Source organism: Dendrobates tinctorius, unplaced genomic scaffold (assembly GCF_039654945.1).
Source record: "Dendrobates tinctorius isolate UK_male_01 unplaced genomic scaffold, ASM3965494v1 ptg000347l, whole genome shotgun sequence".
NCBI classification, from domain to species: domain Eukaryota; kingdom Metazoa; phylum Chordata; class Amphibia; order Anura; family Dendrobatidae; genus Dendrobates; species Dendrobates tinctorius.
The window spans coordinates 611,416-631,090 of NW_027362013.1; the positions used below are offsets into that span (position 1 = coordinate 611,416).

The following is a 19,675-nucleotide window of genomic DNA, read 5'->3' on the forward strand; positions in this document are numbered from 1 at the left end:
GAGCACAAAATAGGAAAAACATTTTTCCTACTAACTAAAACTTCCCGGGTAAAATGGAGAGGTCATGATCACTAATTTTAATGCACTAGGGTAGAATAGGAATGTAATAGATCAATTGTTAATGTGTATTATACACACACAGATCTGCTACGTATAGACACAGCTCTGAAACATTTGCTCATTTATAGATGCACACAGCTCTGCTACATTTGCACATTTATAGATGCACACAGCTCTGCTACATTTCCACATTTATAGATGGAAAACAGCAAAAGAGCAAAAAGGTTTACCCGTACAGGCCTCCAGACAAATGCACCATCAGGATGCAGTGGACCCATACAATTAACCCCTTCATGACCCAGCCTATTTTGACCTTAGCGACCTGGCCATTTTTGACAATATTGACCAGTGTCCCTTTATGAGGTAATAACTCAGGAACGCTTCAACGGATCCTAGCGATTCTGAGAATGTTTTTTCGTGACATATTGGGCTTCATGTTAGTGGTAAACTTAGGTCGATAATGTTTGCATTTATTTGTGAAAAAAACGGAAATTTGGCGAAAACTTTGAAAATTTTGCAATTTTCACATTTTGAATTTTTATTCTGTTAAACCAGAGAGTTATGTGACACAAAATAGTTAATAAATAACATTTCCCACATGTCTACTTTACATCAGCACAATTTCGGAAACAAATTTTTTTTTTGTTGGGAAGTTATAAGGGTTAAAAGTTGACCAGCGATTTCTCATTTTTACAACAAAATTTACAAAACCATTTTTTTTAGGGACCACCTCACATTTGAAGTCACTTTGAGGGGTTTATATGGCAGAAAATACCCAAAAGTGACACCATTCTAAAAACTGCACCCCTCAAGCTACTCAAAACTACATTCAAGAAGATTATTAACCCTTCAGGTGCTTCACAGCAACTAAAGCAATGTGGAAGGAAAAAATGAACATTTTAATTTTTCCAACAAAAATTTTCTTTTAGCATCAATTTTTTCATTTTCACAAGGGCAACAGGATAAAATGGATCCTAAAATTTGTTGGGCAATTTCTCCTGAGTACACCGATACCTCATATGTGGTCATAAACCACTGTTTGGGCGCATGGCAGGGCTCATAAGGGAAGGAGCGCCATTTGACTTTTTGAATGGAAAATATACTGTAATATTTAGCGGTTGCCATGTCGCGTTTGGAGTGTCCCTGTGTGCCTAAACACTGGAGCTCCCCCACAAGTGACCCCATTTTGGAAACTAGACCCTCCAAGGAACTTATCTACAGTCATGGCCAAAAGTTTTGAGAATGACACAAATATTATATTTTCACATGATCTGCTGCCCTCTGGTTTTTATGTGTGTTTGTCAGATGTTTTTATCACATACAGAAATATAATTGCAGTCATATTATGAGTAGCAAAAGGTTATATTGACAGTTAGAATGAGTTAATGCAGCAAGTCAATATTTGCAGTGTTGACCCTTCTTCAGGACCTCAGCAATTCTCCCTGGCATGCTCTCAATCAACTTCTGGATCAAATCCTGACTGATAGCAGTCCATTCTTGCAAAATCAATGCTTTTATTTTGTCTGAATTTGAAGGTTTTTGTTTGTCCACCCGTCTCTTGATGATTGACCACAAGTTCTCAATGGGATTAAGATCTGGGGAGTTTCCAGGCCATGGTCCCAAAATCTCTATGTTTTGTTCTCTGAGTCATTTAGTTATCACCTTTGCTTTATGGCAAGGTACTCCATGTTGAAAAAGGCATTGTTGATCGCCAAACTGCTCTTGGACGGTTGGGAGAAGTTGCTCTTGGAGGACATTCTGGTACCATTCTTTATTCATGGCTGTGTTTTTAGGCAAGACTGAGAGAGAGCCCATTCCCTTGGCTGAGAAGCAACCCCACACATGAATGGTTTCAGGATGCTTGACAGTTGGCATGAGACAAGACTGGTGGTAGCGCTCACCTGGTCTTCTCCGAATAAGCCGTTTTCCAGACGTCCCAAACAATCGAAAAGGGGATTCATCAGAGAAAATGACTTTACCCCAGTCCTCAGCAGTCCACTCCCTGTACCTCTTATAAAGAAGCAACCGAAAAAACAGTGCATAAACATCCAAAATAGGTAGAAATAACATGAATCTTTATTAAGGACAAAGATAAAAATTGGCATGACAGAAGTGACACAAGCAGAACGCACAGAGGTACAGAGATTCCCTAAGGTATATCAATATGGTATAATGTATCTCCATTAGTGGTATATACAAGCCGACTAGTCATAGTGAAATAAAGGGTAAAATCCCCAGACCGTCAGGCAACCCCAAAGAAGGGGGTTATGAGAGATCAAAATACAAACATAATACTCATACCTAAGGGGGCACTGGACCACCGGCGCAAGGAAAACAGCCCAACGTACGTTTCGGAAGCTACACCGCTTCCTTCCTCAGGGGGTGTGTCATAAAAGGCCACCGGGTGTACTATAAATAGGGGTCCAAATAAACCTGAGCGCCAATCAGGGGAGCGACCAACCACCCACCCACCAACACGTCCGGGCTGGCGCTGACAATACACGGGGCCCCGTGACGTCAGACGCCAGACCACGGGCGGATGGGGGTGGAGTTAGGCGCGCGTCACCCGCGCATGCGCAGACGGCCACAAAATGGTCGCGGCCATCTTGACTGGGGGCATAATAGATGGCAAACAGAAAAATATGATATCTAACATAGTATTTGACCAAAAAAGAGCGCCAAATGTTTTACCAGTATCTAGTGCATCACATAGCGACTATATTAGGCACCATGGATAAGTATCCAATAGCATAGGTGGATAAGGTAACCGCACATGCGCAAATGACCATAAAAAATTTATATACGGCCATCAAAGATGGAAACACACCTAATAGTAAGCGTAAAAAATACCAATGTATTTATATGAAAATTTATAGATTGTTACAAAGCATCAAAAATGATTAAACACGAGGGTTATAAGGATATAGGGTAAACCAACGTATTCCAGTCCTATACAGGTTTATGACAACAATATATATACCCCATGCATTAGTTTAGTCAAAAATTATAGCCATAAAAATGTACATAGTCCTATTATAATCTAAATGGAATAAGTTAGCCCAAAAATAATGCCATTACAATGAAATATAAAGAATAATCTCTATCAGCCGCATTATTATGCATTGCCCCCATATATATAACTACATATGCTTGTAAATAGAGGTGTATACAGCCATATATCAATGATCACCACATAGAAGTCCACCCATAAAAAATGGAAAAAAAATGGGCAACAAAGAGAACACATCTTCATCTTCTTGTATAGGAGAATGTTGATATATTCATAGAAGAGACGATCATATTTATCCAAAGCCTCCAGAAGATATTTCGGACCCAGACAACCCAACCAAAAAGATGCCAAATCTAAAAGACTAAAATAAAACAAAGTTAAAAAAGTTAAAAAAGACACAACAAATGTCACTCCAGAAGTGTAACAGTACCACAACGGGGGAATAGGTGGAGGAGAAGAGGGAAAGATAAAAGGAAAACTCACAAAAATGGAACGAATGAAAGACATTCGTTAAGGCCATATGGATGGACTGTTTTCAATTTCCAAATCCATTTAGCTTCTAATTGACTCAATCTTTTAGAGAGACCCCCACCTCAAATATCAATTTTCAGGGCCTCAATGCCCCATACCATAAGTGAGGTGGAATCACAGCCATGGTGCTCCTTGAAATTTCTAGGTATAGTCCTCAGGGTGGAAGCATCCGTGTGGCCACGAGCCGCCTGAATCCCCAACACGTGCTCCCTGACTCGGACCTTGAATTGTCGCGTAGTAAGGCCTACATAAATAAGGCCACAGGGACACGTAGCATAGTATATGACATACCTAGTCGTACAGGTAATGCGTTGTCTAATACTGAAGACCTGATCTCCACTCGAATTGTTAAATTCAGTACACCGCATAATGTTGGGGCAGGCGACACAGTGGCCACACGGATAACAACCAACCCCGGGAATGTGACCATCCAGAAAGGTAGTTTTAGAGCCCACAGCGTAGTGGCTCATAACCAGATGATCCCTTAAGTTTCTAGACCGTCGGAACGCCATGGCTGGTCTCTCTGTTGTGATCCTGTTAATGACCGGGTCAATGCGGAGGATAGGCCATGCTTTATCAAGGGCAGAACGAACAGCCTCTGATCTAGAGCTAAAAGTAGTAATAAACCTAACAGTTTGGTTACCCCTAGATGTATTGGACATCCCTGATCTATATAATAAATCCTGCCTAGTAGCATGCTTAGCTCGATTGAAAGCAATTTTGATGGATCTCCGGCTATATCCACGTTCTAGAAATCGTTGACGAAGCTCATCCGCCCGATGAAAGAATGTCTCATCTGTAGAACAGATACGGCGCAGTCGTAAAAATTGACCGATGGGTACCGCCTTAATGACATGTCTCGGATGTGTGGATGAGGCGTGCAGCAAGGAATTTGTCGCGGTAATCTTTCTAAATATGTCTGTTTGCACCATCCCATAGGGGTCCCTCCTTACGGTAACGTCCAAAAAGTCCAATTCATTAGCATCAGATGTGAACGTAAGTATAATATTACGGTCATTGTTGTTCAATTTTGAGATAAGCTGCGCAAGGTCGACGGAGCTGCCTTGCCAGATGAAGAATATATCATCAATGTACCGCATCCAAAGGGGGACACGGCACATTGACGCATCCTCATCTGACAAAAAGAGGTCCCTCTCCTACAGCTCCAGGAATAGGCCAGCATAGGTGGGCGCAAAGGCCGCACCCATGGCGGTCCCCTGGAGCTGGAGGTAGACCTGTTATAGAAAATTGACCTATAACCCCCTCTCATACTTATCTCAGCTGGAAACAATTCTGAAAAGATCTCTACGGGATGGCGTTATCACCAAACCATTATTTTCAGCATTAATGGTTCCTGAACCCACGATCCCAACTCTGTATCTGCTCCCTAAGATACATAAGAGCTCCTCGGTGCCACCCGGACGACCTATAGTGTCGGGACGTGGCAACTTTCTGGAAAATATAAACAAATGGATAGATTACCACCTGCAACCTCTTGTTATGTGCCTCCCTTCCTTCCTCCGTGACACTGGGGATCTGCTGCGCAGGGTCAACAGACTCTGCCTTGAGGGTGACACTCTTCTAGTTTCAGCAGATGTGGAGTCCCTATATACTAACATCAGACATTCGGATGGCCTGAGAGCCGTGAAATTCTTTTTGGAGACTTCTCCTTTGGCTCCCAGGCTTAGGGACCTTCTGCTGGAACTATTAGAGTTCACCCTCACGCACAATTTTTTTGTGTTCAAGGGGTCCTTCTACCTCCAGCTCCAGGGGACCGCCATGGGTGCGGCCTTTGCGCCCACCTATGCTGGCCTATTCCTGGGGCTGTGGGAGAGGGACCTCTTTTTGTCAGATGAGGATGCGTCAATGTGCCGTGTCCCCCTTTGGACGCGGTACATTGATGATATATTCTTCATCTGGCAAGGCAGCTCCGTCGACCTTGCGCAGCTTATCTCAAAATTGAACAGCAATGACCGTAATATTATACTTACGTTCACATCTGATGCTAATGAATTGGACTTTTTGGACGTTACCGTAAGGAGGGACCCCTATGGGATGGTGCAAACAGACATATTTAGAAAGATTACCGCGACAAATTCCTTGCTGCACGCCTCATCCGCACATCCAAGACATGTCATTAAGGCGGTACCCATCGGTCAATTTTTACGACTGCGCCATATCTGTTCTACAGATGAGACATTCTTTCATCGGGCGGATGAGCTTCGTCAACGATTTCTAGAACGTGGATATAGCCGGAGATCCATCAAAATTGCTTTCAATCGAGCTAAGCATGCTACTAGGCAGGATTTATTATATAGATCAGGGATGTCCAATACATCTAGGGGTAACCAAACTGTTAGGTTTATTACTACTTTTAGCTCTAGATCAGAGGCTGTTCGTTCTGCCCTTGATAAAGCATGGCCTATCCTCCGCATTGACCCGGTCATTAACAGGATCACAACAGAGAGACCAGCCATGGCGTTCCGACGGTCTAGAAACTTAAGGGATCATCTGGTTATGAGCCACTACGCTGTGGGCTCTAAAACTACCTTTCTGGATGGTCACATTCCCGGGGTTGGTTGTTATCCGTGTGGCCACTGTGTCGCCTGCCCCAACATTATGCGGTGTACTGAATTTAACAATCCGAGTGGAGATCAGGTCTTCAGTATTAGACAACGCATTACCTGTACGACTAGGTATGTCGTATACTATGCTACGTGTCCCTGTGGCCTTATTTATGTAGGCCTTACTACGCGACAATTCAAGGTCCGAGTCAGGGAGCACGTGTTGGGGATTCAGGCGGCTCGTGGCCACACGGATGCTTCCACCCTGAGGACTATACCTAGACATTTCAAGGAGCACCATGGCTGTGATTCCACCTCACTTATGGTATGGGGCATTGAGGCCCTGAAAATTGATATTCGAGGTGGGGGTCTCTCTAAAAGATTGAGTCAATTAGAAGCTAAATGGATTTGGAAATTGAAAACAGTCCATCCATATGGCCTTAACGAATGTCTTTCATTCGTTCCATTTTTGTGAGTTTTCCATTTATCTTTCCCTCTTCTCCTCCACCTATTCCCCCGTTGTGGTACTGTTACACTTCTGGAGTGACATTTGTTGTGTCTTTTTTAACTTTGTTTTATTTTAGTCTTTTAGATTTGGCATCTTTTTGGTTGGGTTGTCTGGGTCCGAAATATCTTCTGGAGGCTTTGGATAAATATGATCGTCTCTTCTATGAATATATCAACATTCTCCTATACAAGAAGATGAAGATGTGTTCTCTTTGTTGCCCATTTTTTTTCCATTTTTTATGGGTGGACTTCTATGTGGTGATCATTGATATATGGCTGTATACACCTCTATTTACAAGCATATGTAGTTATATATATGGGGGCAATGCATAATAATGCGGCTGATAGAGATTATTCTTTATATTTCATTGTAATAGCATTATTTTTGGGCTAACTTATTCCATTTAGATTATAATAGGACTATGTACATTTTTATGGCTATAATTTTTGACTAAACTAATGCATGGGGTATATATATTGTTGTCATAAACCTGTATAGGACTGGAATACGTTGGGTTACCCTATATCCTTATAACCCTTGTGTTTAATCATTTTTTATGCTTTGTAACAATCTATAAATTTTCATATAAATACATTGGTATTTTTTACGCTTACTATTAGGTGTGTTTCCATCTTTGATGGCCGTATATAAATTTTTTATGGTCATTTGCGCATGTGCGGTTACCTTATCCACCTATGCTATTGGATACTTATCCATGGTGCCTAATATAGTCGCTATGTGATGCACTAGATACTGGTAAAACATTTGGCGCTCTTTTTTGGTCAAATACTATGTTAGATATCATATTTTTCTGTTTGCCATCTATTATGCCCCCAGTCAAGATGGCCATCTATTATGCCCCCTTTTGGAAACTAGACCCCCAAGGAGCTTATCTAGATGTGTAGTGAGCACTTTGAACCCCCAAGTGCTTCACAGAAGTTTATAAACGCAGAGCCATGAAAATAAAAAATCATTTTTTTTTCCTCAAAATGATTTTTTTAGCCCGATATTTTTTATTTTCACAAGGGTAACAGGATAAATTGGACCCCTAAAGTTGCTGTTCAGTTTGTCCTGAGTACGCTGGCACCCCATATGTGGGGGGGGGAACCACTGTTTGGGCGCACGGCAGGGCTCAGAAGGGAAGGAGCGCCATTTGACTTTTTGAATGGAAAATTAGCTCCAATCGTTAGCGGACACCATGTCGTGTTTGGAGAGGCCCTGTCTGCCTACACTTTGGAGCTCCCCCACAAATCACCCCATTTTGGAAACTAGACCCCCTAAGGAAGTTATCTAGATGCATAGTGAGCACTTTGAACCCCCCAGGTGCTTTACAGAAGTGTATAACGCAGAGCTGTGTAAATAAAAATATTTTTTTTTCCTCAAAAATTTTTTGATTTTTTGATTTGATTTTTTAGCCCGCTATTTTTTATTTTCACAATAGTAACAGGAGAAATTGGACACCAAAAGTTGTTGTCCGGTTTGTCCTGAGTACGCTGGTACCCAATATGTGGGGAGGGACCACTGTTTGGGCACATGTCGGGGCTTGGAAGGGAAGTAGTGACGTTTTGAAATACTGACTTGATGGAATAGTCTGCGGGCATCATGTTACGTTTGCAGAGCCTCTGATGTGCCTAAACAGTGGAAACCCCCCACAAGTGACCCCATTTTGGAAACTAGACCACCCAAGGAACTTATCTAGATGTGTGGTGAGCACTTTGAACCCCCAAATGCTTCACCGAAGTTTATAACTCAGAGCCGTGAAAATAAAAATCATTTTTTTAGCCCCCAATTTCTTATTTTCCCAAGGGTAACAGGAGAAATTAGACCCCGAAAGTTGTTGTGCAATTTTTCCTGAGTACGCTGATACCCATATGTGGGGGGTAAACAACTGTTTGGGCACACGTCGGGGCTCGGAATGGAGAGAGCGCTGTTTGACATTTTGAACGCAAAATTGGCTGGAATAAATCGTGGCGCCATGTCGCGTTCGGAGACCCCGTGATGTGCCTAAACAGTGGAAACCCCTCAATTCTAACTCCAACTCTAACCCCAACACACCCCTAACCCTAATCCCAACCATAACCCTAACCACAACCCTAACGCCAACACACCCCTAACCCTAATCCCAACTCTAACCCTAACTACAAGCCTAACCCTAATCCCAGCCCTAACCCTAATTCCAACCCTAATTTTAACCCTAATTCCAACCCTAACCCTAATTCTAGCCCTAACCATAACCCTAATTCCAACCCTAACCCTAATTCCAACCCTAACCCTAATTCTAACCCTAATTCTAGCCCTAACTATAACCCTAATTACAACCCTAACCCTAGTTCGAACCCTAAATGGAAAAAAAAAATATTTTTTTTATTTTATTATTTGCGCCTGGCTATGGGGGTGATAAAAGGGGGGTGTATTTACTTTTTTTTCATTTTGATCCCTGTGAGAGTGTATCACAGTGATCAAAATGAAAAATGAACGGGCAGCCGGCAAATTCATGGGCGCCGCCATCTTGAACAATGGCAGGCGCACTGCGCATGCGCCCACCATTTTCCAAGATGGCGGGCCGCTGGGAGCCACGGCGGGACACCGGGAGCACCATCGGAGGTCCCAGGGGGGATCGGAAGGTGGGAGGGAGCGATAGGAAGGGGAGGGGGAGCAGATGATGACGGCGGCGGCAACCGGTTGTTTCATCGGTATTCTTGCACCTGTGTTGCCATCTTAACCCCTTCACGACCCATGACGCCTACGTAGGCGTCATGAAAAGTCGTGCCCAAACGACCTATGACGCCTACGTAGGCGTCATGCTATAAATAGCCCCCCTGCGGGTCGGGTGACCGGGGTCAGTCGGTGTGGGGGGGGGTCGGGTGTCGGTGTCCAGCCATGTCCGATGCTATTGCAGCATCGGCCATGGCTGGATTGTAATATTTCACCAAATTTCATTGGTGAAATATTACAAATCGCTGATTGGCTGTTTCACTTTTAACAGCCAATCAGAGCGATCGTAGGCACGTGGGGGTTAAGCCACGCCCCCTGGGATTAACCGTAGAGTGTCCTCTGTGTGCGGGTCGGGTGACCTTTCAGTGACCCCGGTCACCCGACCCGCAGGGGGGCTATTTATAGCATGACGCATACGTAGGCGTCATAGGTCGTTTGGGCACGACTTTTCATGACGCCTACGTAGGCGTCATGGGTCGTGAAGGGGTTAAGATGGCAACACAGGTGCAAGAATACCGATGAAACAACCGGTTGCCGCCGCCGTCATCATCTGCTCCCCCTCCCCTTCCTATCGCTCCCTCCCACCTTCCGATCCCCCCTGGGACCTCCGATGGTGCTCCCGGTGTCCCGCCGTGGCTCCCAGCGGCCCGCCATCTTGGAAAATGGCGGGCGCATGCGCAGTGCGCCTGCCATTGTTCAAGATGGCGGCGCCCATGAATTTGCCGGCTGCCCGTTCATTTTTCATTTTGATCACTGTGATAAACTCTCACAGTGATCAAAATGAAAAAAAAGTAAATACACCCCCCTTTTATCACCCCCATAGCCAGGCGCAAATAATAAAATAAAAAAAATATTTTTTTTTTCCATTTAGGGTTCGAACTAGGGTTAGGGTTGTAATTAGGGTTATAGTTAGGGCTAGAATTAGGGTTAGAATTAGGGTTAGGGTTGGAATTAGGGTTAGGGTTGGAATTAGGGTTATGGTTAGGGCTAGAATTAGGGTTAGGGTTGGAATTAGGGTTAAAATTAGGGTTAGGGTTGGAATTAGGGTTAGGGCTGGGATTAGGGTTAGGCTTGTAGTTAGGGTTAGAGTTGGGATTAGGATTAGGGGTGTGTTGGCGTTAGGGTTGTGGTTAGGGTTATGGTTGGGATTAGGGTTAGGGGTGTGTTGGGGTTAGAGTTGGAGTTAGAATTGAGGGGTTTCCACTGTTTAGGCACATCACGGGGTCTCCGAACGACATGGCGCCACGATTTATTCCAGCCAATTTTGCGTTCAAAATGTCAAACAGCGCTCTCTCCATTCCGAGCCCCGACGTGTGCCCAAACAGTTGTTTACCCCCCACATATGGGTATCAGCGTACTCAGGAAAAATTGCACAACAACTTTCGGGGTCGTGAACGGGTTAAGATGGCAACACAGGTGCAAGAATACCGATGAAACAACCGCTCGCAGCCTACCAATACATGGAGGGGGCGGTTGCCTGGTATGTTAATGCACAACAAAACACTTGTATGCGGCGCTGTTCACACTATGGCCATGCACAGCATCCAGGCCAGCCTAGTAGAGACACCCTTCTATGAGCTCAGGCGGGCTGGCCCAGCGCTATCAAAATGCATGCCATGTGAACAGACACCGCAGTTTACAAGACCAAATGGGCCCAACTGCACCCTGAATAAAAAGTGCAAAAAACACATTAAAAAATGTGGAGCATTGGCTGACATTTTGGCCAAAATACGCAAGCCCGTAACCTGCGTCAAAAATCTCCACGTTTACGGGTACCCAACACTAAATCCTAAGCTGATATTTTGGCCATCTTAATTATATGGGTCCACTGCATCCTGACTGCATTTGTCTGGATGCCTGGACGGGTAAACCTTTTTGCTCTTTTGCTGTTTTCTATTATTGGTGGATTTTCAAGTCTGTGCCGTATCACATTTATAGATGCACACTGCTCGCTACATTTGCACATTTATAGTTGCACACAGCTCTGCTACATTTCCACATTTATAGTTGCACACAGCTCTGCTACATTTGCTCATTTATTGATGCACACAGCTCACTACATTTGCACATTTATAGTTGCACACAGTTCTGCTACATTTCCACATTTATAGATGCACACAGCTTGCTACATTTGCACATTTATAGTTGCACACAGCTCTGCTACATTTCCACATTTATAGTTGCACACAGCTCTGCTACATTTGCACATTTATAGATGCACACAGCTCACTACATTTGCACATTTATAGTTGCACACAGCTCTGCTACATTTCCACATTTATAGTTGCAGACAGCTCTGCTACATGGGCACATTTATAGATGCACACAGCTCTGCTACATTTGCACATTTATAGATGCACACAGCTCGGCTACATTTCCACATTTATAGATGCACACAGCTCTGCTACATTTCCACGTTTATAGATGCACACAGCTCTGCTACATTTGCACATTTATAGATGCACACTGCTCGCTACATTTGCACATTTATAGACACACAGTGATTGGAAAGGATGCGGTGTCTAGTAATGGGCAGTCTGACTCTTTCGGGTGACCTGGATAATTTGGCTTCGCTCAAAGAGAGCAGGCTCCTTTGGATCCCAATTAAATGTGAGATCACCCTAGAGGACACATACACACATTTAAAATGGACTTTATACTGCCGAAACCCCGCAAACGTGTAGCCAACCAATACAACTGCTGGCAGGGTTTCAGCCACCAAACACTGTAATTTTACCCCCCAGTGAGAGCCATTCAGAGACTTCAGGTGGCCCTCACTGGGATGCTGGCTCTCTTCGTTCACAGAGCCAGTTCTTTGTACGGGGTCGCTCGTGAACCACTAGAGTTTGCGTTCTCCTCCATCACAGGAAGCTTCCTCCGGAATTTAAGACACACACTTTTTAGTAGTAAGTTTTTCTTACTAAAAAGTGCATCTGATAATTTTTGGGGATAACCACACTTACTTACCAATGAGGTTAATGGGTAATTTGAGAGTCGCAGCAGTCAAGATGGCAGAACAGACCGTCGCTGCACCACCCATATCCGCTCTCATTGCATCCATTCCAGATGACGGCTTCAAGGAAATCCCACCACTTAGAAAAAGAGACATTTTGGGGTCAGTGGTACTTTCAACAAGGCACAAAATGCTCTGTAGTTTTAGTCTGCACATATTCATCAGGAGGATGTGCGCCCAGCTGATAGTTGCTGCCCGGGGCAGGGACTGTGCTAGTAGTAATACATTGCTTCCATCATCTAGGTACACACAAGTAAAAAAACCTCCATACTGTCCAATAGTAGTCAGCAAGTGTTTTCAAAGGTTGTGCAACCCAATGTCATACCGTACGTGATGTGTCTCTGACCTGTCAAAAGTAACTCCTTTCCCCACAAACACAAGAGGAGGCTCGTTAGGCTCACGGCTGCCAGTATAATGGATTTCCAGGAACACCGGCGGCTCATCAGATCCTTTGGCCACACTTAAAAACGCTCCCATTTGTTGCTCTTCTATCCAGGACTTTGATCTAGGAAACCAAAGTGGAAGCATATCACTGCATGGCATACAGTCGCTGTAACTATAGTCTACTGGTTAAAAAAAATGCAACATTGTATGTATTCAAATAACCAAAATTCAGTCCTAGTTACAAGAGTTCTAAATTGCACAAAAAAAGCCCAAAAAAGAAAAAACTCAAAACATGAAATACATACAAGAAAGGTATACTGCAGAGAATGATGGGGTGGTTGTATTAATACATTTAGAATATCCCCTGGAAGAAGCATTTCTTGCGAAACACTTCATCTCACATCTCATCCTTTCTGCAATATTTACAGAAGATATGTCCGCAGTCTTACCTAGTGAGCACCTTAACCCCGTCCCCCAATGCTCCAGTCTTCTGTTGAATTATCTCAGCAAACTTTGACGGAGTCACATAATTCGCTGGAGATTCCATCAAGTAACGAGCCAAGTTCTGCCCCTTCGCGTAGGAAACTCCTTTTTGCCAGGCATCTAGTTCTTCACTAAATAGAACAAATCATTCTGGGTAAACACACTGCAGGCTAGATACAAAGATGATTTTTTTTCCAACTTTATGGAAGCCGTCCACAGATTTTCTAATATGCAGCAAATACGCAAAAAAAGGGAAGAAAAAAAAAAAAGATACAATAACAAAAGATGTACCTGTGTAAGAGTAAGATTGCAACCGCATTCTCTACATCACCACTAATACTATACAACTGAAGTACTAATCTGCCACCAATATTTCCTTATTTTTACATTAGGACAATTTCCAATGTATACTTATTATATTGTTATCCCAATATTTGTGCCATATGTACAATAATGTGACAATTTTGCTGAATGTTATCACATTTGCGCACACACAAAAAACAAAAATACGGGAAAATAACCAAGGAGTATATACTTTTAGGCTATGTGCCCACGCTAGCGTTTTTAAACGCTCAGGAAAAGGATCCCCTTTCCCAGAAAACGCGCGTCTTTTTCCGCGATTTTTGACGCGTTTTTGACGTGTTTTTTGACACGCGATTTCTGGGATCATTGGGGATGGCTAAAAACGCTGAGCAATGCGGGAATTAATGAGCATGCTGCGTTTTTAGCCGCTAAGCGATTCCTGAGCGGTTAAAAACACATGCATTGGCACAAAAAGCCAAAAATGCATGCAAATGAATTAGAAGCATCTTGTAAGCATTTCTGCAGCGTCTGAGCCGGCACAAACACTGCGGAAACGCATACAAAAATGCAACGTGGGCACCCAGCCTTAAAATGTTTAATTATTATTATTATTATTATTATTAATGTTAAAATTGACACAACAAAAGAAGAACAAAGGAACTACTGGACAGTCAATAGTGGGGACGCTATAAAGTACCGGTGACATGAGGTAGTACGCTTATCATACAGTTAGGTCCATATATATTTGGACAGAGACAACATTTTTCTAGTTTTGGTTCTAGACATTACCACAATGAATTTTAAACAAAACAATTCAGATGCAGTTGAAGTTCAGACTTTCAGCTTTCATTTGAGGGTATCCACATTAAAATTGGATGAAGGGTTTAGGAGTTTCAGCTCCTTAACATGTGCCACCCTGTTTTCAAAGGGACCAAAAGTAATTGGACAATTGACTCCAAGGCTATTTCATGGACAGGTGTGGGTAATCCCTTCGTTATGTCATTCTCAATTAAGCAGATAAAAGGCCTGGAGTTGATTTGAGGTGTGGTGCTTGCATTTGGAAGGTTTTGCTGTGAAGGAAACAGCGGTCAAAGGAGCTCTCCATGCAGGTGAAACAAGCCATCCTTAAGCTGCAAAAACAGAAAAAACCCATCCGAGAAATTGCTACAACATTAGGAGTGGCAAAATCTACAGTTTGGTACATCCTGAAAGAAAGAAAGAAAGCACTGGTGAACTCATCAATGCAAAAAGACCTGGGCGCCATGGAAGACAACAGTGGTGGATGATCGCAGAATAATCTCCATGGTGAAGAGAAACCCCTTCACAACAGCCAACCAAGTGACCAACACTCTCCAGGAGGTAGGCGTATCAATATCCAAATCTACCATAAAGAGAAGACTGCATGAAAGTAAATACAGAGGGTTCACTGCACGGTGCAAGCCACTCATAAGCATCAAGAATAAAAAGGCTAGACTGGACTTTGCTAAAAAAACATCTAAAAAAGCCAGCACAGTTCTGGAAGAACATTCTTTGGACAGATGAAAACAAGATCAACCTCTACCAGAATGATGGAAAGAGAAAAGTATGGCGAAGGCGTGGTACAGCTCATGATCCAAAGCATGCCACATCATCTGTAAAACACGGCGGAGGCAGTGTGATGGCTTGGGCATGCATGGCTGCCAGTGGCACTGGGTCACTAGTGTTTATTGATGATGTGACACAGGACAGAAGCAGCCGAATGAATTCTGAGGTATTCAGAGCCATACTGTGTGCTCAGATCCAGCCAAATGCAGCCAAACTGATTGGTCGTCGTTTCATACTACAGATGGACAATGACCCAAAACATAAAGCCAAAGCAACCCAGGAGTTTATTAAAGCAAAGAAGTGGAATATTCTTGAATGGCCAAGTTAGTCACCTGATCTCAACCCAATTTCGCATGCATTTCACTTGTTAAAGACTAAACTTCAGACAGAAAGGCCCACAAACAAACAGCAACTGAAAACCACCGCAGTGAAGGCCTGGCAGAGCCTCAAAAAGGAGGAAACACAGCGTCTGGTGATGTCCATGAGTTCAAGACTTCAGGCAGTCATTGCCAACAAAGGGTTTTCAACCAAGTACTAGAAATGAACATTTTATTTACAATTATTTATTCTGTCCAATTACTTTTGGTCCCTTTAAAAACAGGGTGGCACATGTTAAGGAGCTGAAACTCCTAAACCCTTCATCCAATTTTAATGTGGATACCCTCAAATGAAAGCTGAAAGTCTGAACTTCAACTGCATCTGAATTGTTTTGTTTGAAATTCATTGTGGTAATGTCTAGAACCAAAATTAGAAAAATATTGTCTCTGTCCAAATATATATGGACCTAACTGTATCTTATAAAGCAGCATAGACAACGGTACAAGGGGCAAAACATCCAACAGTTCAAGCCAAATAGCTTACAGCATGGAAGCATTACTTACATAAAAGGTCCTACTTGTTAAAGCGTTCCCACCGCCCCAACGTACGTTTCATCCAGTACTTCATCAGGAGGCGTGTGAAGTACTAGATATCTTATTTATAAGATATGATAAGCATACTACCTCATAAAATCCCTGGTCTCTGCTGCAGATGTAATAGCGCTGTGAACCCTGAGCTGTGTATAATCCCACCCACATCCCTGACTGGCAACTTACTGTGTATAGGCAAAAAGCTGCCAATCAGTGGTGGAGATTACACAGATTAGCTGGACTGCCTGGCACGCTACATCCAGTCCCCCAATGATCATCTCTTTGCTGATAAAACAATGATTGTATTGAAACTACAGCAAGCAGCTGATCAAGTGACACATCGCCGGAATCAGTCCCTATAGTATGCTGCTCTCAGATTACATACCAAAGCCTGCTGATAGATTCCCTTTTAATACTGTGATAAATATATATAGATTTTCGACAATGCAGCTAATTCTGGAACACGTTTACTGCAAACGTCTTGTGAAACATTATGCAAAATGCTCTAAAAGTGTCATTCCATGTGGGGTACAGTTAATCCGGTGCTTTTCCTATAGCGGCACAGACGTTGCAGCACAATTATGATGTTCCTGCACTTGACTCGCAGTGTTGAGCGCCCAGAGAACATACAGTGCCTTGCGAAAGTATTCGACCCCCTGGAACTTTTCAGCCTTTTCCCACATATCATACTTCAAACATAAAGATACCAAATGTAAATTTTTGGTGAAGAAACAACAACAAGTGGGACACAATTGTGAAGTTGAATGAAATGTATTGGTTATTTTAAATTTTTGTGGAAATTCAAAAACTGAAAAGTGGGGCGTGCAATATTATTCGGCCCCTTTAATGTAACATTTTGTTGCGCCACCTTTTGCTGCGATTACAGCTGCAACTCGCTTGGGGTATGTCTCTATCAGTTTTATACATCGAAAGACTGAAATTCTTGCCCATTCTTCCTTGGCAAACAGCTCGAGCTCAGTGAGGTTTGATGGAGATCGTTTGTGAACAGCAGTTTTCAGCTCTTTCCACAGATTCTCGATTGGATTCAGGTCTGGACTGTGACTTGGCCATTCTAACACCTGGATACGATTATTTGTGAACCATTCCATTGTAGATTTTGCTTTATGTTTGGGATCATTGTCTTGTTGGAAGACAAATCTCCCATCCCAGTCTAAGGTCTTTTGCAGACTCAAACAGGTTTTCTTCAAGAATGGTCCTGTGTTTGGCTCCATCCATCTTCCCATCAATTTTAACCATCCTCCCTGTCCCTGCTGAAGAAAAGCAGGCCCAAACCATGATGCTGCCACCACTATGTTTGACAGTGGGGATGGTGTGTTCAGGGTGATGAGCTGTGTTGCCTTTACGCCAAACATATCGTTTGCCATTGTTGCAAAAAAGTTCGATTTTGGTTTCATCTGACCAGAGCACCTTCTTCCACATGTTTGGTGTGTCTCCCAGGTGGCTTGTTGCAAACTTTAAATGACACTCTTTATGGATATCTTTGATAAATGGCTTTCTTGCTACTCTTCCATAAAGGCCAGATTTATGCAGTGTACGACTGATTGTTGTCCTATGGACAGACTGTCCTACCTCAGCTGTAGATCTCTGCAGTTCATCCAGAGTGATCATGGGCCTCTTGGCTGCATCTCTGATCCGTCTTCTCCTTGTATGAGATGAAAGTCTAGAGAGACAGTCGGGTCTTGGTAGATTTGCAGTGGTATGATACTCCTTCCATTTCAATATGATCGCTTGCACAGGGCTCCTTGGGATGTTTAAAGTTTTTAAAATCATTTTGTATCCAAATCCGGCTTTAAACTTCTCCACAACAGTATCACGGACCTGCCTGTTGTGTTCCTTGGTCTTCATGATGCTCTCTGTGCTTCAAACAGAACCCTGAGACTATCACAGAGCAGGTGCATTTATACGGAGACTTGATTACACACAGGTGGATTATATTTATCATCATTAGTCATTTAGGACAACATTGGATCACTCAGAGATCCACAATGAACTTCTGGAGTGAGTTTGCTGCACTGAAAGTAAAGGGGCCGAATAATATTGCACGCCCCACTTTTCAGTTTTTGAATTTCCACAAATTCAAAATAACCAATAAATTTCATTCAACTTCATAATTGTGTTCCACTTGTTGTTGATTCTTCATCAAAAATTTACATTTGATATCTTTATGTTTGAAGCATGATATGTGGGAAAAGGTTGAAAAGTTCCAGGGGGCCGAATACTTTTGCAAGGCACTGTAGATGTGAAGAGCTTACTGAGCCTTTGCAGGAAAGGTTTCTGTGGCTCAGTGTGTAACACTTGCTTTGCAGCACTGGGGTCCTGGGTTGAATCCCGCCAATAACATCTGTAAGGAGCTTGCATGTTCTCCCAGTGTTTTTGTGGGTTTCCTCCCACACTCCAAAGACAGACTGATATGGAATCTAGATTGTGATCCCCATTGGGGACAGGGATGATGTCTGTAAAGTGCTGCGGAATTAATGGCGCTATATAGTGGAATAAAATAAACTCTACCTTCCATATGGCATTGTTGAGACTTTTTTCTTCTTTTTGGCCTTAAGCTCATCATATTCATATAACCCCAGAACGGCCCCTTCTGCCGCGGCCTGAGCGTCTCTGCAGGGGTCAACGTCAACATGTGCAATCTCCAAATCCTGCATGTGCCTACAGCCCGCTGGGTGGGAAAGCAACAAACAGTGAGAAGTCAGGGCAGGTAAAGCCCCCACACGCAATAGATGTCTGGCTGACTGCTAAGGCACCAGACCCCTCACTACATGGCCGAGTGTTCCTGTGTTCTCTATGGGGGGGCCGCTGTCGGACTCCTCCAGCGTCAGCTCATCTCCATGGAGAACAAAAGGGTTGATGCTTTTAAACAGGTGTCTGACCTGTCATAGACCCCCGTACACGGACTCACTGCTGACCTCTCACACATTGGCAGGGTCAGTCCACTTTATGCTGGTTTTACATTAGCATTTTTTGCGCAGCACAACGTGCGTGTCCATGGGCATGCCTACCTATGTTTAACATGGCGCGCGCATGGTCTTGCGTTTGCACGCGTTCATACGCATTTTTGTGCACACGCGTTTTTTCGCCGTGTGCGCCTAGGCGCGCCCGACGCAACCTGTTGCATTTTTTGGTCTGCCGAAAGGCGTAAAAACACGCATGCGCACAGAATGTGACAAAATAACGCATTACAGTCTATGGGAATGCAGGTGTGTGCATGGACATGCGTTCGTCTGTGTTTTCGTGCGCATGCGTTTTTGGGGTAAATATGTGTAGACACTGGTTTTAACCCCTAGAGAACGAATGCGCAAAAAAACCGCAAACGCATGCAAAAACACATCATGCGTTTTTTGTATGCGTTTGTATTGGGCACGATGCGCTGCACAAAAAAAACACTAAGGCCTCTTTCACACATCAGGTTTTCGCTGTCAGGCGCGATCCGGCGCTTTTGACAAAAACCGGATCCGGCGAAATGCAATGCCGGATCCGGTTTCCCCCATTGACTTGCATTTGCGCCGGATCGCGCCGGATGGCCATGCGTTTCATCCGGTTTTCGCCGGATTTGGCAATGTGTCTCAATCCGGCGTCTGGAAA

The 19,675-nt window shown here is 43.5% G+C and overlaps 1 pseudogene; it reads right to left on the reverse strand.

The window, feature by feature from the left end:
* Positions 1 to 19,675, reverse strand: part of LOC141074996 (cytosol aminopeptidase-like) — a 49,324-nt pseudogene that overhangs the window by 5,851 nt on the left and 23,798 nt on the right.